This window comes from Gymnogyps californianus, chromosome 25 (assembly GCF_018139145.2).
Source record: "Gymnogyps californianus isolate 813 chromosome 25, ASM1813914v2, whole genome shotgun sequence".
In the NCBI taxonomy this organism is placed as follows: Eukaryota; Metazoa; Chordata; class Aves; order Accipitriformes; family Cathartidae; genus Gymnogyps; species Gymnogyps californianus.
The window spans coordinates 1,954,277-1,979,881 of NC_059495.1; the positions used below are offsets into that span (position 1 = coordinate 1,954,277).

The window sequence follows — 25,605 nt, forward strand, 5'->3', positions numbered from 1 at the left end:
ATGCTGGGAACAAAATGCCCTTCTCCTAGGAAGGTCAAGGGGCACCAGATGCTCATGTGAGAAGTCGCAGGCCCTGCATTTCCCTACAGAGCTCTCCACTACAGCAGTGTTTCACTGTGAAATAACTGGACTGAGGAAACAGATATGTAAGGATGAAGAACTGGCAATTCCCACTTAGTTTTACAAAATCCTGTGGCACCTGCCCCTAAAGACAATGTCCTCTCTGTGTTAGCAAGAGACAGTATTATTTGATAATGAAGCAGTAAACTATCTTTTCTTGGTTCTTTGGATGTTTCTCTCCCCCCTTCTTTAATACCTGAAGAAGTCTTACAAATCAGACACAAACCCTTTCAATTTATTAATCATTCTGATTTAATCAGGGCAGCTCTAGAGAAACTACAACCCGATCAAAGGAAAGGCAGTGTGTACTGTCCTAATTTATTTTGGTTTTTTATACATATATATATGCTCAAAGCAAAACAACTTTGCATCAACAGCAGGAAAGCAAAGAAACAAATAAGAAAAATAGCATAGTACTCAATGCTGACAACCTGCTAAAATCCACACTGTCTCTGTGTACAGTCCTGTTTTGTACTGGAAAGGGGTAACCAGAGCTGGTGGGCTACTGGGAGAGCATCTCCCTTCCAGGAAGCAGCAGCTGCCAGCATTATGAGTTTTGCTCACCTCTGGCACCACAGCCCATTCCTCACTCAGCTGGGATCCACTTTCACTTATCACAAAGGTTTGAACATTTCCTCAGATCTGCTGAGGACAGGGAAGTAAACTGACTTTACGTGGTTGTGGGACTTCGATTCAATTTCCTTTTTCAGGCAGAAATCAGGCATCAGGACTCAATTCCATTTTCACAGTGAACTTAGGTTTCAGGTGCTTAGATCCAGCAACAGTAATACTCTCTTCTTTACAAGACAGATAAAGAAAGAAAAAATTCCCCTAGACAGCTCTCTTGGCAGCTTTTCCACAGGACATCAGTAACGCTTAACACAGAACAGCAACGAAAAGCCCTCTTGTCATGGCAGAGCACAAGCACCCAATTACCTTAGTCATGAATGGGAAACAGTAACACGGGCTGTATATTGAGAAGCTGCTTCAGAAGTCCTCCCCACTCACATCCTACTGAAGGTCCTACCAATTTTCAGCCTTTCTATGTTGCAGTAGCTATGCTGTGCCAGCACAGAAAAGGTTTTCTAAAATTATTTTGCTGAATGCATCTGCCAGAGGAGCACAGCTCCTGGAAGAAACATTTAATTACTCATAAATCAACAGACTGATCTACAACAATCAGGGGAGAAAAGAAAAAAAGTTACCAGGAGACTAGAAGACCTGAAGGACCTTGATGTATTCCTCTGCTGAGTACTGCAAAGAGCACAGAGAAAACCTTCAAAATGGCCCGCAGCTCTCAGTTGCTTAAGAAGGCTCCTCAGGAGAGGCATTAGCGGTAAAGATCAGCTAGGAAATAGTAGGACAAAGAAAACCAAGGGGAGCGAGAGACATCAGAGTGGTACCACTTCTGCAAAGGTGATGAAACACAGAAAAGATTCTCTCCTTAGACCTAGTTTTTGTTACGCAGTTGCGCAGCCTGCAGAAGAATAGTGCAGATCACCCAACACACAAATGAAAGGTCTCCAGTAAACAGATCTCCATAAAAGGTGACATGAAAGGTAAAAGCAATTGCTGATCATAAGGCTGGAGAGGAGGGTCAGGTAAGTGCTGCTGAGAAGTCTCTTGGCTTACCCAAGCTATTAGAGAATAATGTTGCTGCTTCTCTGACTTGTCAGCAAAGCTACCCATTCCCATGGAGATCTAGTGCTTCCTCTGCTGGGCAGACAGGGCAGGCAAATGAGAAACCTGACTACCGAGCATCCAGCGCTCCTGAGCTGTCATTGTACTGACTGCAACTTTTGTAGAGATATCCACACACTCTTCAGCTACAAAAACATAATGCAGAGTGAACACCCAAGGGCTCATACCCCTCCTTGCCGTAGACCTTCTACTTTACACTGATCTCTGTGCCGCTGCACTTATGTAGAAGCTGCATGAGCACCCAAGGCATGCTTTTGCTTAGCAGCAGAGGTTCTCCAGTGGGGATGGTTCCCGATGTGCAGGGTGCCTTCCCCCCTCCTTGTGTCCATGAAGCTGAGGACGATGAGACAGTGCAGTGAGCTATGCAGAGGCAGGGGCTGAGCTCCCTGAGATTTAGGGGCATAGGAAATCAGGTTCATAAGATTAATCTGAGCAAGTTCCCTGCACACTCACCAAAAAACCCTTGTGATGGAAATTTGGCTGCCCATACAGGGGGAGGAAATTGATCTAATTATCTGTGCTCATTCTCGTCTCAGCTGGGAAAACCTGAAAACAGAGCTACCCCCAATTCCCCTCTGGGATATACAGAACAACTTGAGATAGATTTATTGAGGAGTCATCTGAGCAATTTCCCCTCCTTCAAATGAAGGAGTGACATTTTGCTGACTTGCACTTGTGTTTGTTTCACAGCTGCTTTAGCAGTCATTGCCTATCTGGCACATGGGAACCAACAAAATACAGCTAACCTCACATTTTGGAATCCAAGTTTCAGAACGCAAAGAATAAGCATCAAGGATTTTGCAGCAAGGTTTTATGCAGTAGGATCAACCAACAGCAAAAAGAATTTAACCCAATCCAATTACCAGACTTTGCAAAGCAAAAAAAATTCTGGCCAAATATGCCTCCTGGCTCTAAGGCACCTAAAATTGCTATCACCACAGAAAGCAGGGCTGCAGATTTTCAAACTTGTTTTTTCTGGGTGTCACTCAGTGCCTTCCGTGTGAGGGCACACTATTTATCAAGGTTCAAAACTGGATTTTTCAGTTTACGTACACAACTGAGAAAATTCAACAAACATTCGACAAATTCCTAGGGCAAGAAGGAGCCGTAAGAGCTTATCTAGTCTCTTTGCTGCCCCAAGGCAGGATCAGCCGTCCCTGAACCATTCCTGAGAAAGTCTATTACCTCATGTGATAAAGATCCTACCAGTTCCTCAAACAATTTATTCCTTGAACAATCCTACAGCTAGAAACCTTTTCCTAATGTCTAACTTGAAACCAAACACTGCTGAATTTGCACACTGCACTATTAAAAAAAAGCAGTAGTCAAAAAACTGACAAGCTCTAGGGCTTGTACTAAGCAGCAATGGAAGAGAAATGGTCACTGGTGTAGGGATGGCTAATGGATATATCTGCAAGCCACTCACAAGAAGAACAGATGTGCATAAATAAATATTTATGTAACTGTTTCAAGTTACATCAAGCTTTGTTTCCAACCTTTTCGTTTTCTGTCTTTATCTACCACAAGGTTTTCAAATAGATTACATAAAATCTCACAGTTGACATTACAGTAAATAACTGTCTCTAGCTTTCAGATGTCATTGCTGCTTTATCCCCCAACTCCCAGTTGCGGTCTGTGCTTGTGGATATGCTAATGAACAGGAAACCTATAGCTTAGCCTCCTAGCAACTATTATTCATGCAAGAGCTGAAATAATTATAATTTCTGCCACCTTAGCTGAGCTTGATGTCCTTCTTAGGCATTATAGCAGTTTTTATCAAGGATTTAACATGAGTATCATGCACTGATTCATCATTAATTATTTGGCCATTAAACAGAGAAAATAATTTTTAAATCCAACATACAACCAAAGCAACCAGAGTTGTGATGCAGTTGCATCATTCATTAAAGGATCACAAATTGATGTAGGGGATCATTAATATGTTGTATTTAATTATACCATGTACTGGTCACTTAATGGTTCCTGTAGTTACAGAAAACGGATTACTGATTAACAGGAATAAATTTAGAAATTGATGACATTAGTCATATAATTGATTTTCATAGCATTGGACCATCTTTAAACAAGTAAAAAACCTCAGCAGCTGAAGTGCTTGGACAGGTTGTATTGTTCTGTGTCTTGTGCTGTTTTGTACTAGTGTCGAAAATGAAAATAAGCAATGCTGCAATGTCTGAATCATTGTCTACCCTCAGGAAACTGTTTAGGGCCCATGAAACACAAGCTTGCAGCTCATCTCTTTCTGATAGTCATAGGGTTGAGCAGTCCAGACCATCCTTGTTTTCAGGTGTGGGGTTTCATGCTTCACACACTGGCTTTTAAAATAACACAATAAAATTATCTTCTTATGAAGAGGGTGGTTTACGAAGACATTGCAATGATGCTATGTCCCAGCCCCATGCATTCAGACCAAATTCCTACCACTCTCTCCCTGCTCTTCCCTTCCACAGCCAATTCCTCCTACCACGTTGCATGCATATTGTGACATGGTAGACTGCCAAGTCCTCAGGAGAAAACAGCAAAAGTTACTAGCCCCAGGTAAAGCAACACTGATGACTCACGTGATATGAATTTGGTGTTAAAGTCAGTGCTTTGCAGTCACAATACTTCCTGTCATCTGCAGCTGCTGAGCATAGTAAGGCACTCTTCTTGAAAAGCATCAGTCATGGGCTAATACAACATCTGCTAAACCCTCACCTACCTTCCTTGCATTACCTCCCTGTAAAGCTGGGCTGAGCAGATCTCAAGGCAACTCAGACTACCTACTCACCTGCATCATTTCAGTGGCAATTGACTTCAAACCACAGCTACAGGACCAGTTTATTTTAAACACTTAAAACAAGCTGTCAGAAGTAAAGGTTTGAAGCACAGAAGGCACAATGTACCCGTTGTTTTTGAAATAATCTCAGCCTACCATGTTTTTTCTGTACTTCCCACTGCAGAGCTCTCAGCATTTTGCAAAGTTAAGTGGCTTGCCAGCAAAGGTTCAAGGGCCTCAATAACAATTCATACAATAAAGATCTTACCACCAACTTTAACAGGCTTTGGATCTGTGTCTTCTAGTGACTCTCTCCCATACAATCCTCCCCATTATAGTATCAGAGCTCCTTGAAAAATGCATTAAGCCGCACAAGTGGGTTCTTCGCTTCTCTCTTCTTTCCCTGAGAGGAATAATGCAGTTGATTATTTTCACTGCTGTCTTGATTCACTTTGGTGGTTTTTTTTTTATTTCCTTTGTTAGACATACATGGCACTCTGCTTGAAATAACTGCATCATTGTCAAGGAGTGTGCACTAGGAGTGGAAAGCTGTAATGAGATACCATTGTAGACTTCCATGTCATGGCCCTCTTGGGTTTAGAAATGCCATAGCAGGTGACAGGACAATCCCAGATATTTAAAATGATCTGTTAGCTATCCCTTTAGATCACACAATGCCTAGAGAATAAGAATGGAGACCGTGATGAGCTCTTATGTGTTCTAGTGGAGAGCCAGAGAAAGGCCTGACATGCTTACGATAGGCTGAGTCTTCAGTAAGGCTCAAATCCATTTTGTGACTTCAGTCATCGCAACAAAGGTGTTTTACGTGAACAGTCCCTGGTATGGCTCAGTCCTTTCTTGTGCTGTCAGAATTCTCAGGAGCAGATTCAAACCAATCAAAAAGGTTCTGCCTTAAGAATTTAAAATAAAAATATTCCAACCAAACAAAATAACTGACACTTAAAGTCAAATATATATATAACGAGGAGATATGTTTTCCTGAACTATGGTGCTTATGCAAAGCAGGGAAAGTTTTAAAAATTAACTCCTCAACCTAAATATCTTCAAAGTTCCTGTTAATTTCACATATACCATTCAAGTAACTGGCTTAATCCCAGTCTGTCTTGGGGACCGATCGTGGTCACCTTTTCTCTGCAAACTATTCTATCAGCTGAGACATTCTCAAAATCCTTCTGTTCACGTTCACAATCCTAGCAGTTGTAACTGAAGATAGGAAGACATTCAGAGGGGCTAAGAGGGGGAATGCATTGTTTCCATCAAGTTATTCTGAAGCATTTCAAAAATCTGAACTTTTTGCTTAACTTTAACTGGTTATAGAATGTGACTATATTTTATCACTATCTGGACCGCTTAGCTTAAATTTGACTTAGACAGGAAGGCACAGTATCAGACACAACTCAGAGTATCGGATATGTAAACAAAGCGTAGATGAGACTAATTATATGAGTAAGTAACCCCCAGACTGAACAAGCATTCTCACTGCCTGGCTGCACCAGCAGCTGGCACTAAATTCATCTCTGCCTGTACAAAGCTCTGGCTGAAGATATCCTTTGGAGATCAAGCACAAGTGAGCAGTTGTTTGCAAAGCAAAGGAAGACAGCTGAAACCAAGGTTTGAGGAGGCTTGCACTGGACACGATAAGTCTTCGAACCGTTTGTAGAGACAGGGTCTACTATAGCCAGGAAAAAGTTATCCACTCTCCAGTGGGTTGAATCCTACGATATGCATAAAGCACATGCATGGATGATCTCTGATTCTAGAAGCCAGTGGTGGATTGACTCTTGACAGCTCATGCTGGTTATTCTGGTTGGCTTTTCAATAGGTGTGGGCATGTTCAGTGATGCATGGTTCACCCTTGCCTCATCTAACCTGACACATCCACTTGAGTTGAAATCTGGCTAACAAACAGGGAGACCATAACCTGTGGGTAGAACAGTGGCTTTGGGCATGATCATCGTCTGATATTTAAAAAAAGATAATTCCTAATCTCATCACAGAAGATGTCATTACAACTGCTTTAATATGGTCATAAAACACAGGCAAGCTTTGAAGGCTTATAATTCTTTCATAGAGCTATTGTTTAAATATTTAATGCCCACATTAATGATATTCTAATCCTTTTGGAATATGTGAATTTGCACTCATTTGCATTAATTTTGACTTGCTGGCAGTTTCGTTAAATCTCACGATAAAGATGCTATAGACAATGGCTTGCTGTCAAGGGCAGTGTTTGCTAATTCTCACCACAATGCCTATGCCAACAACACTAGCACTTTAAAAGCAGCCCTTAGTGCAGTGATATAAAGTTCATAAAAGAAGCTGATGTTGTCTTTTTAATAGGTAACGGGAATGCTTTACTCTTTTTTTTTTTAATTATAAAATGCTGTTCAAGATCCCAACTCATTAGCCACGTCAGCCCCTAGGCACTTGGCTGACAACAAAACATTGCAAGAAGCAGGACCCTCCTTCTGACTGAAGGCAAAAGCTGGGCTGGGTCTCCCTGCTTAGAGTCATCTCAGCCCCTTCCCAGGCTGAGGCGGGCCATAGCCTACTGTGTTGTGCAGGCAGGAGAGGGTTGCTCTTCAGCAGCATGCCACTCAGCCACCTTTCCACCCCAAAATACATGGGTGTCAATGCCAGAGAAAAAGTGGAATGCAAATTAGGGGAAATACCTCAGGATTCTCCCTGGATTATATGTCATTTTGTTTTAATCTCATTTTCTGAACAGCCACTATATTTGGTCTAGACAGATCTAGTGCCTTTAAACTTGAGATGCCAGATGCTCCAGAATTCCCAAAGCCTCAGAAAAATTAACGAGATGTAATTTTGAGGTGCTTTTTACTACTCTGGAATACTGGTTAAAACAGCCTGGACTGTCACCTCTAAGGAATAATGTGCACATGCTATGACTATGTTCTTACTCTGAAACTTCTTGAATCAAACAGGAAGTCCTGACACTCAGCAAAGCCACCTTCTCTACTACAAGCATACTGAAACATGGGACAGCATATGCTGCCTCTGACCAAGACAAGTGATTTTAATTCTGACATGTTGATTAGCTCCTTCTTGTGCTTTGAGGTTTTGGCAACTTACACCAGTGAATGCTGAAGTCTAATCCATTCAGTGAATGGGAACTAGGAAGAGGCACTTATACACAGAAAAAAAAAATCCAAATTTATTCACTGAGAATATGATTCAGTTTATACTACTGGATGAACAAGAAATACTCCTACACTTACACAGCTGGACAGATACAGTGGTTGCTCCGTTAGAAAGCACTGGGCAAAAGACAACCATTCCTGGATTTTCCCACCTTTGTTTTTTCAAAGCCTAACTGATCTGCTTTTGGCTTCCTGGGCTTCCAGGCAAGGTAAATAGTTTTACTAAAAAACATGACCTGTCATTAACATATGTTCAAAACGGAAGTAACTTCAGGGTGGTCAGTTGAATGACATGACTGGCATTGGAAAGCATATTTACTTCAACCTGATACTGCTCTAAGACATGGTAAAATAAGCTGGGCTTTCTGTGTGTGAACTCTCCCTGTTACATTACACAAGAGAGGTGGGGAAAATGCCTGCTTTGTAAAGGTAGCAGTTCACCATGTGCACTGTGTTCTCATTTGCTGTCAGATGTCATTATCCAGAAACAAAAGTGAAGGGGGAGTTGGGAACAGACATTTTTTGGGTCCGATAAGTTATCTACAGAAAGCTGGAACAAGAAATGGACTGTTCCCCTAGCTTAGCAAGGGGCTGGCACAGGACCACACCCCACCACCCAGTACACAGACGTACTGCCTCTACCATTGAATAATTATTTTTTATATTTTTATGGAATCTATTTTGACTCCAGATCTTGGGAAATCCCTAAGCCACAGCACACGGACTATGTTTCCATTCTTGAAACAGACCATCCTTTGCCAATCACCCATCATATGCCATTGCATGTTTAGATGCAATACTGTTAGACAACTGTTTTCAGGGCCTGAGTAACAGAAACATGTCACGTAACAGACACAGAAGGAGGTGCTTATCAGGGAGGAAATCTACTTGTATGTGCGCACAAATCTGTTGCTTGTCTCTAAATAACCTTGATTTCCTCTATAGATTTCCATATTAACTAAGCGTGTTCCTCACCATGACAAATGTATCTGCCTAGCTATTCACTACAACTTCCATTATCTGCAGTTATTCTTGTTCCATGGATATGTTCCAACTGAACAAGCATCAATGGATCAATAACTTTGTTTCTCAACTCCTCAAGCTTGGCTAGGAAGCAGTCTTCTGGGTGCGATTAGTGCATGGAGCCAACTAGGGTAGGGACAGCACGCTGCTTGTAACAGGAGGAGGTTGGCAGAGTCATGTATTGTGATAGAGTTTGTCCTATGGAGTCTCTCTTGCATTAAGAATATCTCCTGAACTTCCCATCTCCACCTGCAGGACTAAGGGGACTTTATTCTCTGGTGCGTGTGGTATTTTGGTGGCTTTGCTCTGTCATTGCACAGTGGCTGCAACAGCCCTACCCTGTTAACATCCATAGCTGGAGAAACCAAGAAAAAGTAATAGAGTACAAATTGTTTTTCCAGACATGGCCAAGACAGCAGAATGATCATCTTCTCCAGTGAAAGGGAAGGGGAAGAACGGTATCTTGAAATAGAAAAGACTGATGCTATATGCACTGGAAATATCCTAGGGTTTTACAGCAAGTAAGATCAGAATAAAACCTCTGCTTCCTTAAAAGTGGATTTAACAGTACAGCACAATGGCAGTAACAACACATCTCCAGAGACTGGTGTAGAAACTGGCAAGATATTTTTATGAAGTCCTTTGCTCTGTAATTGAAGGGGTTTTTTCTGGATATACCCTACACCTCTATTCTTGCTAAGGGAATTTGTCTCCTCAGGAAGGCACTTATAAAATGAGGAAGAATATAAAATACCCAAGGTCTTCCTGGTTCTCCTGATGCAGTGATCAAATTTGATGGATGCTGTCTAACCTTTTATCCTTGCAAATTGCTCAGAACAGTAGCAACCACCTTTAGGAAAATGAATTTCTTGTCACTGTACTCTGCTAGTTTTGCCTGAAAATCAGTGAGGTCAATAGGAAAGCTTGTAGTGATTTTATGATTCAAGCCCCACTAAGGGTCACTTGCTATCCTACTGTAAAGTAAAATGCAAATCAAGAAGTCTCACCATGTTTTTAAAACAAGTTTACATGGATCTCTTCTCTCTACTAGGCCTATTGACAGCAACAAGGGCTGCAAAAAAAAGCACAATAGTTTGTGCGTGCATGCACGTGTGCAAATACTTTTGGGAAATTCAAAATCATTTGGAATAGCAAGAAGCATCTCAAGGACATTTTTTTCTCTAATACAGAACATGGGAGGATCAGAAGCCCAATTTGCACTGACACAAATCTGGAGTTCTTGCCCAAAGGTGGTGGCATAGACAGGATCAAGACTCAGCCTTTGATGATTACACAAGGAGCAGATCCAAGAACATTTTCTCAATCCCAGGTGCATTCTGAAATTTTGCTAAGGTCTTTGAGACGCTTTCAAGACGAAGACACCAGAGATGAACACTGTTGTTATTGTGGCAGATCTGGGGTTTTCAAACATTTGAATCATCCAGAAAAAAATCCCATTGAGATCCCACTGGCTGAATCATTGATCTGCTGTATGAGGCATCTAACACTGAACAAAGTTAGCCATAAAATGTAGCTGTTCAGTGAATCTCTTACAAAGAAAAGCTGTTCAGTGAATCTCTTACTGATTCACTATAGACTCCCAAGCACTGCATACAACCAAAGCAATCAAGTCCAGCTTTGATACCAGACTGGCACAAGGCAGCCAAGACAGACTTTCCCACAGCAGCGATCAAACATTTCTTGTTTCCAAACACAACAGTCTGTGCTACATTAGAAAGCTTTAAGTGTTTTTCTTTTAATAACTGCAAGATACACATAGAGCCCCTAAACTTTTTGCAAGTTCAGGAAAAAAGAATATGCACCTAAAGCCGTTTCTGGTTATTAGATTTTTTTTTTCCTATGACTGTTAGCTTAAATATTAATATTTCTTTTTACACATAAAGCGCTTTACATTTCCTGCTCTACTGGAAGGCACAAAACCTTTGATAGAATGTACTGGCTTCAGCACAACTATTGTCTAATCAATGTCAGACAGCAGGTCTGGGAGACAACTTGTTTCACCACTGAATAAACAAACCCCTTTCAGCTAAGGTCCTTTAGCTAAGCACCAAAAGTTGCAGTCCTAGGTTTCTGTAGCACACTAAGAGACAAGATCGTCAGCTGATATAAGTTAATAGATCCTGTCCCAGCTTTGCATCAAACTGCTAAGATCTATACTGACTTGGCTCTTATTTGAAAGAGTGGGAAATTTTCCACTTCTGTTTGGTATCTGGAATGAGGCTGTATCTGGAAGCCATTGGCTTAGTTCAGGACAGCTAAAAGCTATCTTTCCTCATGGAAAAAAAAAGAGCTTTTAACTCATTCTTGTGGAAGAGGAGATTTTTTTTTTTTTTTTTTTTTACTACTGGTTTTCCAGACAAAGATGGCTGTTTATAGACAAGTAATATCCAGAAGTCCTAAGAGAGTAGGCTTGTTCAGAGATTAAATGACCTTCCTATGATAATCCAGTGAGTTTCTGCCAGCATCAGGAATGAGAACTGAATTGTCATCCTCATGAGAGGCTATTACAACCATCCTTCCCATCTTTAAAGTTAGTCTTTTGGAGATGGGATTTCTCTTCCCACAGCCCAAAAGTCTCATTACAAGTATGAAATGTGCTAGACTTACAACCAGCATCTCTGACTCTCAGCTTGCAAGATAGGAGGAGAAGCCAAACTCACTTTTGGAAGTAAACCATAGCTTCCTCAGTCCAGAGATCAGATCCCCCCAGCCCCCTTGAAGAAATTCTGTTCAAAATAAGTTTAAGAACTACAGAAAGGGAATTTGGTCACTAAAGACATATCAAAGTCCTGTAAGTGATTGAAACCCAAACACCAAACAATTAACTCTGGGCATAGCTTTGGACATAGCTCTGGACTTGTTACTTCTTTGTTCTCTTATTTCTACTAATTTGTATTTATACACCCACAAAAATAGTAATGAATATTTCATATAGATTTCTATTTACGTACCAATAGATTCCACCTAAAGGTAATTGGTCAGTTTTACTAATATTAACCTTTTACTTCAAAGCCTAGAATATTGTTGACTTGAATATATTTCATATTATGAGTAGTTGTGGCCTTGGGCCAGTTGGACAAGGTTATGGAGGGCCTACTTAGACATGGTACTTGAAGCAAGATTCCTTTTCCTTTTGCATTTGAAGAATAATTGTACCCTAACTCATTGTGTTTGCACAGGTCTAAACCGAGAAGCATTTATGGCCTTTGTAAACAAGAAACAGAAAAGTCAAACGTGCTCCAGGATTCCTGAGAAACATTTTTCCTATTTTATCACACTTTAATAATGTGAAAAAAAATGGATTCATTCTAAATACAGAAAGTGCTGATTCCATCCACACAAGATCATTTGAGTGGGAAAATGAGATTTAATCTAACTGAAGAAGATGCTGAAAGATGGAAAGTTCATAACAAATAACTCAGCACGAGAAATAATAATTAAACAATTTTAGAGTAACATTTGCTCTGGGTGTTTTATGCGAAGGAAAATTTGTTGATGAAGACTGAAATACATTATTTAATCCCAGTAACTTCAAATAACTTCTTTCTGTACATAGGATCTCCAGCTAAATACACATTTAATGTCTTCTGTATTGAATTGCCCCCTCTCTCTGGGGAGACCTTATAGCAGCCTTCCAGGACTTAAAGTGGGCCTATAGGAAAGATGGGGAGGGACTCTATCAGGGAATGTAGTGATAGGACAGGGGTTAACAGTTTTAAACTGAAAGAGGATAGATTTAGATTACATGTTAGGAAGAAATTCTTTACTGTGAGGGTGGTGAGGCACTGGAACAGGTTGCCCAGAGAGGTTGTGGATGCCTCCTCCCTGGCAGTGTTCAAGGCCACATTGGACAGGGCTTTCAGCAACCTGGTGTAGTGGAAGATATCCTTGCCCATGGCAGCAGGGTTGAACTAGATGATCTTTACAGTCCCTTCCAACCCAAACCATTCTATGATTTTGATTCTATATCAAGTACTAGCACAATGATTAGAGTAAATTATTGTGGAAAGCAAACAAAGGAAAAAAAAAGTCAGAACTTGTAATGAGACAGAAATGTTCAGAGAACTTGTCTTGGTAAAAGCGGTGAGTGTTTCTGACTGAAACGGAAAGGGCTCATGTCATGGTTTAACCCCAGCCGGCAACTCAGCACCATGCAGCCGCTCACTCGCTCCCCCCCCACCCAGTGAGATGGGGGAGAGAATCGGAAAAAAAACCTCGTGGGTTGAGATAAAGACAGTTTAATAGGACAGAAAGGAATGAAAAACAGTGATAATATGACAATAGTAATACTAAAAGAATTAAACTATACAAAGCAAGTGGTGCACAATGCAATTGCTCACCACTTGCCAACTGACGGCCAGTTAGTTCCCAAGCAGCGATCTGCCCCTCCTGGCCAGCTCCCCCCAGTTTATATACTGGGCATGACATCATATGGTATGGAATATCCCTTTGGCCAGTTTGGGTCAGCTGTCTTGATGGTGTCCCCTCCCAGCTCCTTGTGCCCCTCCAGCCTTCTTGCTAGCTGGGCATGAGAAGCTGAAAAATCCTTGACTTAGTATAAACACTACTTAGCAACAACTAACAACATCAGTGTGTTATCAACATTATTTTCCTACTAAATTCAAAACACAGCACTATCCCAGCTACTAGGAAGAAAATTAACTCTATCCTAGCCGAAACCAGGACAGCTCAATATTGCACAAACATGATGTGTTGCTCCCTCATGGAAGGCTCAGCAGAGTCCCTCTGTTATTCTTGGAGGTATGTGCTGAAATTAATCTTGAGTCCATAGTTTCTTTCCCTATGTAGGAAATTATCTTATGGCACGCACACAAATGATCACTGCTTAGGGTACGGTTCTCCTTAGGCTTCCTGCCCTTTCTGTGGGAAAAAAAAAGAGAGTTGCTTTTTTTTTTTTTTTAATCTTTGTAGTGCTTATTTCCAAGAAAAGAAATCAGTTTGAAATATAGTTCTCAAACTTATGCATAATCACTTCCAGTTTCTTATGCTTGTGACCAAGATACAAATTTCCCTAAGCTGAGTTTCTAACATACAAAAAACATTCAGTCCCATCAGGCTACTTCAGGTCTTTTAATTTCCTAGGCACAATAGACTGATAAGTATTAATAATAATACCTAACATAAAGGGAACAAGAAGAGATTAGTTATTACAATTCTGTGACAGTAGTCCATTCCCTGTCTTTAAAGACGACAGAAAATGCAGAGAAAATTACTAATTCTTTTCCAACAAAAGATTAAAAAAACCTTCTGATAGATTAGATCAACTGGTTGGGAGAGAAGAGTGTGCAGCCATTGTAAAAATATCTCCCTGACACTGTAAAGATAATGTCATAGAAACTCCTGGGAAGGAACGAACAAGCCCTGTCTTTGAACAATGCCAGAAAACATTGCTGTTCCTTATGTAATTCCAAAAGGGAAAGTCAGGTGGGTAAATGGAGCAAAGCAGAAAACAGCACTGGGAAAAAACTGGCCAAGACAAAAAAGCCTTGCTCAAAAATCAGGAAAGAGCCCAAGAGCCTCTATTTTTCTGTGCTGCTGTAAATTCATAGGTTTTTAAGGCCAGAAAGGATCCTTCTGAGCACTTGTTCTGATCTGCTGCATAAATCCATCCTGCAATTCCAGCATCAATGCCATAATTCCTGATGGAAGGAAAACACATCTTCCAGGCGCTAGGTTTCCATGTAATGATTTCACATAATTGAAAATTATGTCCTGGGAGGGGACACAGCCAGGACAGCTGACCCAAATGAGCCAAAGGGATATTCCATACCATATAATGTCATGCCCAGTGTATAAACCAGGGGGAGTTGGCTGGGGGACACTGCAGCTCGGGGATTGGCTGGGCATCGGTCAGCAGGTGGTGAGCAATTGTACTGTGCATCACTTGTTTTGTATAGTCTATTATTATTCTTTTCCCTTCCTTTTGTGTCCTATTAAACTGTCTTTATCTCAACCCACAAGTTTTACTCGGAGTGAGAGAGCCGCTGCACAGTGCTTAGTTGCCAGCTGGGGTTAAACCACAACAGTGTCTTGTCTGGTAAATATACTACAGAAGAAAGCATTATCTAATCTAGAGCTACCCTCGTGTTCAGCACATCTACTGGAGTTTCAAAACCATGTGTTCCTTATTTAGTGCCAGCAGTCAGTGAGTTAATGCAAATAGGAAGCGTTCTCTGCAGATTCACTCACAATTGCATCGGAGAAAAGCACTCTAGGAATTACAGACTGAGCTGCATGAATTATGTCTGATTACCAAAATAACACAAGTATTCTTGGCACGCAGGGAGCTGGGGTAAGGGCTCAGAACGATGCTCTAATACCATTAGCTAGGAGCCAGCAGACTTCCCTCGGGGATCTTTGACTCCTGGATCTTTCTGCTTTTATCTTCCCTTTCCTGGCAACAGCAGAATGTTACCAATCCAGACAGTGGAGGATGTCGATCAGGAGGTAAGGAGTTACACAGCCCAGGAAAACCTCTGAATTTATGCTGCAGCTCAAACATATTTTCCCAGGACAGTGAGGGAGCTGAGCACATTTACACAGTTGGATTTGTTCAATGCTTTTTAGAGGAAACATAACCAATTAAATACCCAGGGTATTAATGCTTAAAAATGATTGAATATAAACATAACAGGAGATAAAATCCAGTTGGTCTCCGGGAATATGAAGTTGGAGGTTATGGAGCCTTATTTGAACAGAGCAGCTCTATACAGATGTTTACTTTGACAGCACATTTGGGGGAGATTAAAAAGTGTCATACAATGGAATTTCATGGGTCAGATCCTGAAGCGATGCACAGTGACCCAGATCTACTAAAGGCTGTAGTATTATATCCATTTACAGTACTTAGACGTTTCATCCAGTATCTCCATGAGAATGAACTGCGTTTATATGGTTAGCTGTTTTCCCATAAAACGAAGTTTTCCCATAAAACGAAATTTTCCCCTCAAAACAACATGAGATATAGGAAGTTCCAATAACCCCTCCGGACAGTTGAAAACATTGTTCAGATCTTCTAAGAGACACAGGCTATGTACTGGCAATGAAACAAAACTCCCCACGCCTTGAAATCATCCCTTACTTCACATTCTCAGTTTCATCTAAATACAGAAAAGAAAAAAAAAATGCCATGTTGGTGGGGAGAACCTGCCAATCGTTCCAGTGACTGCATATCTGGCACAGACCGGATTTCTCCTTTCTTTAGTCAAATCTCATTCAGACCTCTTCTACTGGAGTCACACTAGAGCCACAGCATTATCCTTCCTAGCCTCAGAAAACCATTTATTTTTTGAGCTCAGACCATTAAGATAATTTTTTTTTCTAGAGGCTGTCAGACTGTCACAGTTTGGGCCATGCCATGATACACCAATAGGATATGAGTGCCTGATTAATTTTAAGCTCCTGGTTAGCTTGAGAGCTGGTAGCCTTTTTACCAGTTCTCCTCAGCAGGTTTCTTCTTTTGTTCTGAATTTCTGTATAATTTGAGGATACATGATGGTGATTCACACAGCCCACAGGTCCTGTGATTGCAAAGAAGGTATTACTGGGCTATACCATCACAGCAGAAACACACTTGTTTAATCCATTGCTAGACCTTCTTGAAGGATGAGAGGGGGTTTCTCACTTTCTGGATACTTTGTTCAACTGTAGCGTTACATGGTTTCAGCCCCAGCAAGCGAGTGGTTCAGATCTCAGTGTGACAACAATAGGGTAACATCCCACTCAGATTTCAATTCATTTACTTGATGCAAGTCAGATTGCAGCAATACCCATTTGCCCTGTTGGCATTCCTGAATCCCATTATTCTGTGATTTAGCCATTGCAAGTGTGACTACAATGGAGGGAAGGAAGACTATTTCTTTTTGCCAGATCCTGTTCATAATTTCATAGGATGCACTAAGCCAAACACAATTTGGACTAGTCTTCTAGATTGAGTCACTCATGAAAGTGATAGATACAGTATTTACCTATAGCACTTCCTCCTAATTACACAGAGATCCAAAACAGCCCTGAAAAGTGAAACAATCTTATATTTCCAAATTGTCTGTCCCTCCAAGGACTGATCTGCCTTTATTCTTCTTCCAGGGCTTGGCCTGAACACAAACAATGTTTGTTTACTACTTTATTACAAGAATGTGAAAGAGAGAGGATGCAGATGAATACAGATTATTTCTATTTAGTCCAGCTTTACACCTTAGAGCTAGTGACATATCATTGTTGCCCTGCACGATATCTGATTGTCCTGCTGTAACCTGCAGGTGTCTCATGCTGGCAGAAAATGGGATTGCCTTCTCATTTATCAGCTTAGGGTGGAGGCGAGATGTACAAACCTGAGTCCTCTTAACTATGCCTGCATTTGGCATCATCTGCTTTAATATCTCCACTTCTATTCTCTCTCTCCTGTTTTTTTGTGGGGGAGTGTGGGAGGTTGTACTTTTCTTGGAAGCTGCTGGGTTCTGTCTTGCAGATGGCTCTTTCCTTCTTTTCAGTAAATATCGTGTTGTTATATTCTGTGTCCTACCCATGACATGCAATTTAACCAGCAACGCTGTCAGACTTGTTACCAATGTGTCACGGCCACATTCACCTGCCCCAATTCCCTGGACACTTAATGTCTAAATAGAAATGATTCACCAGAACCCCATTCTGTTGCTGCTCCGTGACACACACCAGATTTACCTACCATTGTGATAGGGACATGCTGAACGTGCTTATGCTTAACCAATGGATGCAATGGTTATGTGACTATGATGTAAGTCATGAAAGAGAAGTGAGCTGTTCCCATTGCAGCACAGTGCTTCTAACTGGAAGCTGGTCCTCTGCTTTCATGGCACATTTCACCACATCTTTACACATAATGTCAATGGGATTTCCTTATTCCTTTGCTTACAATCACTGGATGTTCATGGTCTGCCTTTTCACTGGGGAAGTAGCAGCACCAAATATCTGTGCAGGCTTGTGATAGGGACCGTGTGACTGGCAGTTTCCAAGGCAGTTAACTGAAGTGAGCCTGTCTCCTTAACAGTACACCTGATTCTGTTGTGGTGTTAAAGCTGAAGCAAGTCCCTATGATAACAGAGAATGCATCCAGTTGCCATAGGAACTACGGGAGGTTACTCAGCCTGATTCAGATAATGTCTTCTGTGTTATGACAACAAGCGGTGTTTCAAAGGAACTGTAGATGAAAGCCTTAGTAACATGAGCCAAAGCTAGCAGAAGCCTCAAAAACAAAAGCACGTGTATATTACAGTATGTCATGTAGCTGTGTTAGCACATCCTTGGAGGATCTCTTCCAGACATTTCCAAGTGTTTTGTCCATTTTGCCTTTGAATAAGCCCAGCACATCATCACTGTGTTTGGTGGATGCAGGGGGAGCCTGCTTGCATCCAGCTATGTTTATATAAATGGATGATGAAAGTGCACTCCAGACCTCACTGGAGCCAGACTAGACTTAAAACATTAGGAACAATGAAGTATAGCAAACTAGCACATTTGCAGGTGGCCTAACATTTCCCTGAGGGGTGAGAGCACATTTTGAAAACAGAATGGATTTGATGAGAAAAGCACCACCCTGCAGAAGCTACTCTGCGCCCTTTATAATAACATGCCATTGCTTCCCACAGGGCTTTAAAGTATGCATCAAAGCTAGCAGATGCTTAAATAGCAATGGGCAACTCAGCAAAACATGATAGCTTGGGCTTTGCAAGGGAGTGCAGGCATCATTTCTCCTTCTCGCAAATACCTCTTGATGAAGTAAAATGTGTTTAGAAATGCACATAGCTTGGTTACAGTGCATCTTTGTGACCTCATTTGAACCAGCTTGGGTCCAAGATTCAGAAAAAAAAGTCTGGTTTCATTTGCAGGTAATGGGTCCTACCTGCTTTTGAAATTCAGTGTCTGACAGATCACTCCACACAGCCCCTTATGAACAGTATCCTGTAAGACTGTGCATTTTCAAGAATATCTTAATGAATTTGTTTTGTCCCTTGGTAGAATGAAGAGCAGTAGCTCACATTGCACAGAGTGATCTGGGGCAATGACACCCCACACCACAGTGACAGTGTGTGCTGCAGCCACTGAACCCAGAGGGTTCTCCTTGCTGTGTAGCAAGGAAGCCAGGCCTTGACATGATCACAGGTCCCACTTACCACAGCTGTCAGCATACAAAGCCTCATTTAGTCCTGCAAATCTACCTAAAATGCTGAAGGAATAGTGGCATTTGGACTAATTAAATGGATTCTTACCACTATTTCATTGTGGGTATTAAATATTTATGTGCAGGGACTGCAGGAAAAGAAGCCACACATACTCAAATGCTGTGTAGGGAGAGCAGATGACATCAGAGTTTAAATATGTGCTTGCAACCTCTACTATAGCAATAGAGTGAAATCCACCACTGCTTAGATAAGAGAAGAGAAATGCTGCTGCAGAGCGTGCTAGAGAAGTGCACAGGTAGTACAGTACTGCAGTAGCTTAACAGAGAGACCGGAGACCAAAAAGAAGAGCCAACAGAGGAGGGATTTTCTTCCTTGTCCCTAATTCACCCTGAAAAAAGTACTGAGTCAAGGTAAAAGACTCACATATAGGAATATCCATGCCATCTGCTTAGTCTGGGGACAGAATTCACCCCACCTGCTGCTCACAAGCAGCACAGCAAGATAGACGGGGAGAGTAAGTGGGAGGGTGCTTTTGCCTAATACCTCAGCCCCTGCACACTGCTGCAGAGAGATCACCAGATATGCTGAATATCAGTGAACAAGTCTGATGTAACCAATTTTATATCCTGTTACACTGGACCAGCGACAAAGCACCATTTACAAAGCTGGGCACTACATGATTGAGCTTGGAGCTAAATCCTCAGCTGATGATATGTTTTGTTGCATAATTCTCACAGCATTCAAAGGCTAGGATTTAGCTGCTCCGGCCTTTACACTATAATTTTTATTAGTACTAATATAGACTCACAATTCTCTACAGTGTTCATCACTCAAAGTCAAAATAAAAGCAAGAGACCCTAATGAGCTGCTAAACTTGCCAAATGGAACAGAAGCTCAAAAAAGGTACCACATAGTAAGTGCAATTTTAAAATACAGTTTTTAGGTTAAGTCTTAACAGGAAAAGAGGCTCACATGTTTGGAAGTTCCTGGCTGCTGTGATTTCTTCCAAACATCTCAATTTCCTATTCTTATCTGATTAAAGTATTTATGTATATTGATATTTATTACTGAGCACTAATACTATAGCAGCACAAACATCTACCTGGTCAGAGACCAAAGCCAGAGGCTGTTTCGATGAGCAGAATACGCCACAGGTTTCAAGATGTGCCCAGCTGTAGGCTCTTACTATGGATTCTTCCTTTGGATCCTCCTTTATTCACTTTGCCAGGGGAACTGCCTGCCAAAGACTTGGCTCTCCAAATTCCTTACATGGGAAAGGAAATTTTTTTTTTCCCCCCTTCTGAGTTTGGAAGATATTCTCACCAGTCTGCTTTTGTGCATACAAATAAGACATCCCACCATTCGGCCACGTGGCAGTCTGTGTTTCACAAATGCCCCAGGCTCTGGAGGAACAGCTGGTACCTAGGGTGAGGAATCAGGCCATCGGAGCAGTGCTTGGCTCACCAACTGCGCAGCCCGAGGGGCTTGCAGCAGAACCAGCACAGAGGCACAAGCAGGGGGACTAGCTCACTGATGAAATGCGCTGACAAGAAATTAAGGGCATTGCACACACAGTGCGTCACACTGTGCTCAGATCTAGCCGGTCAGTCCTGCATGTATTCATATCAAGCTAACTTCTTTGACTCATTTATTTAAGCATCCTGAGTCCTCAAAAAATTTATAAACAACATCTACTTCTCCTCCCCATCTCCTGCACCACAACTATGTTAGAAAGAAGCTGCAAAACCAGAACACAACAGTAGTAGGATTACTGAAATAACTCCCTATTTCCTCATAATTAACAGATAACACCAGAACTTTATTTAATTGTTTCTGGATTAATATACTACTCCAAAACTCAGCTATAAAATGGAAAGAGAAGCCTGGATTGGCATACCTAGAGCAAAGCTGCATTTAACATGCTAGAGTAAGGTGAAAGAATAGATATAGTATGAAAAATATCATTTAGCCCCCTTTTTTTCCAGAAACGTCATGCTAAGTGGTAGGCTGGCCCCCTGCCAAAGCTTGATGCATCAAGGGTCATGGTGGCTTCAGAACAGCCATAATTTTTTATGCTGAGCTTCCCTAATTTGATTGTTAAAGTTTGTAGATTTACATCATATCAGAGCAGGGGATTCTAAGCTGCTGACTATCAATTTATAGGGCATACACTTCTATATGCAGAGAGACACTTTGAAGTGCAGGCTTAGAAATATTGAAGGTTTGGTTTTCCTTCTGGACCAACAAGTGTTATGGATCATGAGATATGGAGCAAAGGGATAGACACACCTGTGTGAGATGTGACATTTTGGGAGGGCAGAGAACAGGAGATTGAGAGGTTAAGCCTCTGGGAGGCTCTGCAAAGCCCCAGTGTCTGGTGGCTACACTGCAAACACAGTGTTTGCCTGGAAAAGGGAAGACACATTCTCTCTGACCACCCTGCCAGGTTCTCACATGGCCCTGAACCCCTGTCACAGCTTGTCTCTTTCCTCTGAAACAGCAGGGATCTCCATTTCAGAGTCACTCTTTCCTAGTCTGTCACACATGCCTACGATTGCATGTCTGCACAACCAAATGTAGGTAGCCAGAGCAGCAAAGAGCCAGAGGCACACCTGTCTCATGGGTAAAAGATGCTGCATCTTTTCTGTTACAGACACCACTGATTAGGTTAGCGGGAGCATGCTAGGTTTTGCTGTGCTTGTGCCCCCATTTTCCTGTGTGCAGACAGTTCATGCCACAAAACTAACCCCCTCCTGGTCTGAGATAGTGCAGAATTAGGATGCCTTCGGGCAAGCTGCAAGACACAGAGGCTTTGGAGAAGGTCCAGAATAAGGGGCTAGATATGTCTGCAGGAGGTCACCTCAGTACCTTCCTGTTCAAACAGATCTTTCTGTAGAATCTGAAACTTTGTGATGCTCCCAACTAGACACAATGCTCCCATCTTGATATGGGCATCATTTTTCATACCATTTAGATAAGAAAGCAGGCAAGATGCATTTCTGACAAATCCTCTTGGTACTTTTAATCAGTGACAAAAAGGAGCTGACCAAATAGGGATGAGTGTGAGTATGTGTATGGGACAGCATGCCAGTTTATAAATGAGACCTGAGCAGGTCTGCATATACCAGCACAGACAGCCATCATGATGGCCTCTTTTCCTCCTACCCATGTGCTATCCTCTTCTCTACCCTAGTTCTCTATCTGCAAATGGCCACTGCTAATGACTTGTATTTTGCATCCTTCATTACCTCATAGTACACTATCCTCATGATGCTTTAATTTACTCGATTACTGCTCCTAACAGGCAACCAGAAGGGTCCATGGCTTATGTGACTTCTTTGGTTAAACCGGTAATGATGCCATTGCATGTGCTAATTGACATTTGGGTGTCCTTCATGAGTGCTCCACACAAATTCTGAGTTTGGATCTCCAACATCATTAGAAAGAACATTGCTTTCATCAGCAACTCACTGCTAGTTGCTTCCATGCCGGTTCTTCATTTGGACACAGGATATTTTCCTGTAGACTAGTTGTTAACATGTTATGTTTGGGTATATACATTTCTCCTCTTCCCTCCCCCCCCCGCTTTTATTCCTTTGCCAACTGCTTCCAAGACTCTGTGGAGTAGCTACTTTCACACATAGACACATGAAGGGCATGTGCGATTCTGACTGAAGATACTTAAAATCAGATTTAGAAGCACCAGGAGGGCTGGGAAAGAGCTTGGAAGGTCAGCTAATTTCTTGCTTCTCTTTTTAATCAAAAGGGCACAAAACTCTTTACAAAAAAAAAAAAAGAGAAAATAAAAATCTAAGGACCAGTTAATCTTATGGGGGGGAAATCGCATCCCATCCTATGCTGTTTTCCCCTACATTTGTTAGCATGCATGACTTGTTAGTTCTGCAAGCATTTTGGTGAGACTTTAAGTGTTTTATGACCTCTAGCAGATAAGACCATGCTGAGAAATTCCATTCTCGTCCGTCTCCATCAGCAGTATCCAAACCACTTCTGAAAGTGTTTTGTCTACAGTTTTCTTACAAATCCTCAGGGGTGGAGATTATGACATATCTCAAGTATTTGTTGCCCTGAGTCGAAGCAGAAAATATTAAAAGAATGCCCAAATTAAGAAAAAGAAATCATTTTGTGATCAAACATACTGTTTCAGGTTGATCTAACACACCTTTTTTTTCCCCCCCTTCATTTTTGAAACTGCTTTTCAGCTTGATCAAAGCCAAAAATTTGGGGAAGGTTGATCATATGCATTTTTAAAATATTGCTCCCTAGTGAAGAACAAGCCTGCCTATCAATGTGAATCAACTTCTAGCAAAAACCTATCCAGAAAATCTCCATGTCTACAGGAGCTGCTTCTAAGCTCCTCTTTGGGGATACAAGCTAATAATTTGGATCTTGGAGTTCTGCAGCCTTCCTGTTGCTTTGAAGTACCTCCATAATCTTCTGAGGGGTCCTAATCCTGCAGAGTGACAAACCTCAGCCATTTTCTTCTTTCTGTCTTAAGTAAAACCTGTTTCTGCAAAACAGTGTTGAGTACATCGCCTTGGCTGAGATCAGCTCTCAACAGCAGATGGTCAGGGACATTTCCTCAGCTCCGCTATTTTTAACATTCAGGAGCTGGTTTCCTAGGTCATTAAAAAAAAGTTTCTTGTAAAACTGTCTCTCTCTTGCCAGGGCTCAGGCTTTGGCTAATAAAAGGGTCCGAGAGCTTACCCTGGTCCTTGTCAACCAAGCACCTTGGAGCACTTTATTTAGTGCCAGGTTACTCCATGTAAAAGTTGTTTCAGTGACAGAACTACTAAAGTTCCTTTATCTAAAATGTCTGCTAAGTGGAAGAGGCTGGATAAGGAGTATGCAAAATGGACCCATGCTTTGTCCTCAGAGATTCATATGGCAACTCCAAAGATGCTGTAAACTTCATTTAGATGCAGACTCACTGAGATACAGAGGCTCCTTGAGAAACTACTCTTTCCATGACCCCTCTCCAAGGGAAAAGCATTGTGTCCATCGTTATTAAACCCATTATTGCTTGCTGAGAGCATTTTGTGTTAGTTCATGACTGATTAAAATACTCAAATGGTCAGGAACAATAAAAGAATGCATGTTTTCCCAGTGCCAGGACAGTCACACTGTGAGCACAGTGACAATAGGGCAATACATTTGTTGATTATGTAAACTATAATTCCTCTGAAACACTATGTGAAGAATAGGTGTAAATCCATGCCTCTAAATGAACCATGGGGAATATATTCTACAAGAAATCACCAGCTCAGAGCTTCTAAGAACTAAGATGATTTTATAAAACAATAAAAATTATTGAAACAGAAAAGGCTATGATACATGACCTTTGTCCCAAGTGTTCTCTCTGCAACAAGAGCAAATGCAGAAATTCACTGAAACGCATCCACTTTTCTGCTATCCCTTTATCTCTGTCTTGTGCATCTCTGCCTTGTAATTTTAAAAATAATGATTTTGCACTCTTGGGAACAGTTTATGGTTTAATTTATGCTCGCCATCACATTGGCCTCAATCCTTGGTGAGACTCTCAAAGTGCAGGCATACCCTACAGTGGACTTCTTGCTGCTAGGAAATGCTTGTACAATTGAGAAAGACCACCCGGGTCTTTAAGTCCAGTTCCCTTACAAGGAACATTCATCCAAAGCCACCCAAACGCATGCAGTCCTGTATTTTCCCATGTTCATTCAGACTAACACCTCTTAGCCCTATGAATCCTAACATAGACACTTGCATTTCAAAATGCACACACAAAAAAATCTTATGGGTATTCAAGAAAGCAAACCCTTTTTTTCTTTCACTTCTTTACTCATGTAAAAGGTGAGGCTTTTATCTGGCCGTTCCCGCAAATATCACGCTTGGCTTGTTGCCTGTACTGCAAGGTAAACTATTTGCTCCTAGCCCTTTGTATCACATCTCTCTGTTATTGCAGTGGAAGACATGAAATGCAATAGGATTTTTCTCCCTCAGCAGCAGTTTACCACAACTGTTTGCTTAATTGTTGTAAAAGGACATGAATTCTCTTTGTCTCCTTATTTCATGTACCTGCCTTTAGTTCTCCTTGATATACAGGACTTCACCTGATATGAATAAAATTTGCTGTAAGAAGATGATGATTGAACTTTCAGTATTTCCAGTGAGAGAGATGATCTAAAAAACAACTCGTCTCACATGCAAGATGTGTTATGACAACTAGGTACAGTCAGCAAGGCACTCACTTTCCACTAGCTCAAAACGGGTATCCTCGGCCATTCCCAAGATCTAGCCAACAGGAACATCACCATCGATGTCGATGCTCTTTGAATATAGATTTTAATTTCCCTGTGCTTTATTCCTATATTCATTAAGTAGTAGTATTAATACTTTCTTATCTGAATACTTATAATAGTTAGGCTGCTCATGAGCTCTGAGGCTACACTCATGGTGTCTGAAATAACAGTGGCTGAACATGACCCCACCCTGTTAGCAGTGGAATTCCCCTCAGCCTCATGACTCCTCCCCTCAGAGAAGGGTAGGGCAGGGTTAAATCAGATAAAATGTAGTATGAACTCAACTAGACAGAATTAACATGGAAAAT

General features: G+C 41.4%; 1 long non-coding RNA gene across 1 annotated transcript in view; it reads right to left on the minus strand.

Annotated features, from left to right (window-relative positions):
- Positions 1-25,605, minus strand: part of LOC127025836 (uncharacterized) — a 111,642-nt gene that overhangs the window by 21,298 nt on the left and 64,739 nt on the right. The window contains exon 2 of the long non-coding RNA XR_007767702.1: positions 4,866-5,000. This is a non-coding gene — a long non-coding RNA (uncharacterized LOC127025836). The remainder of the gene's footprint in view (positions 1-4,865; positions 5,001-25,605) is intronic.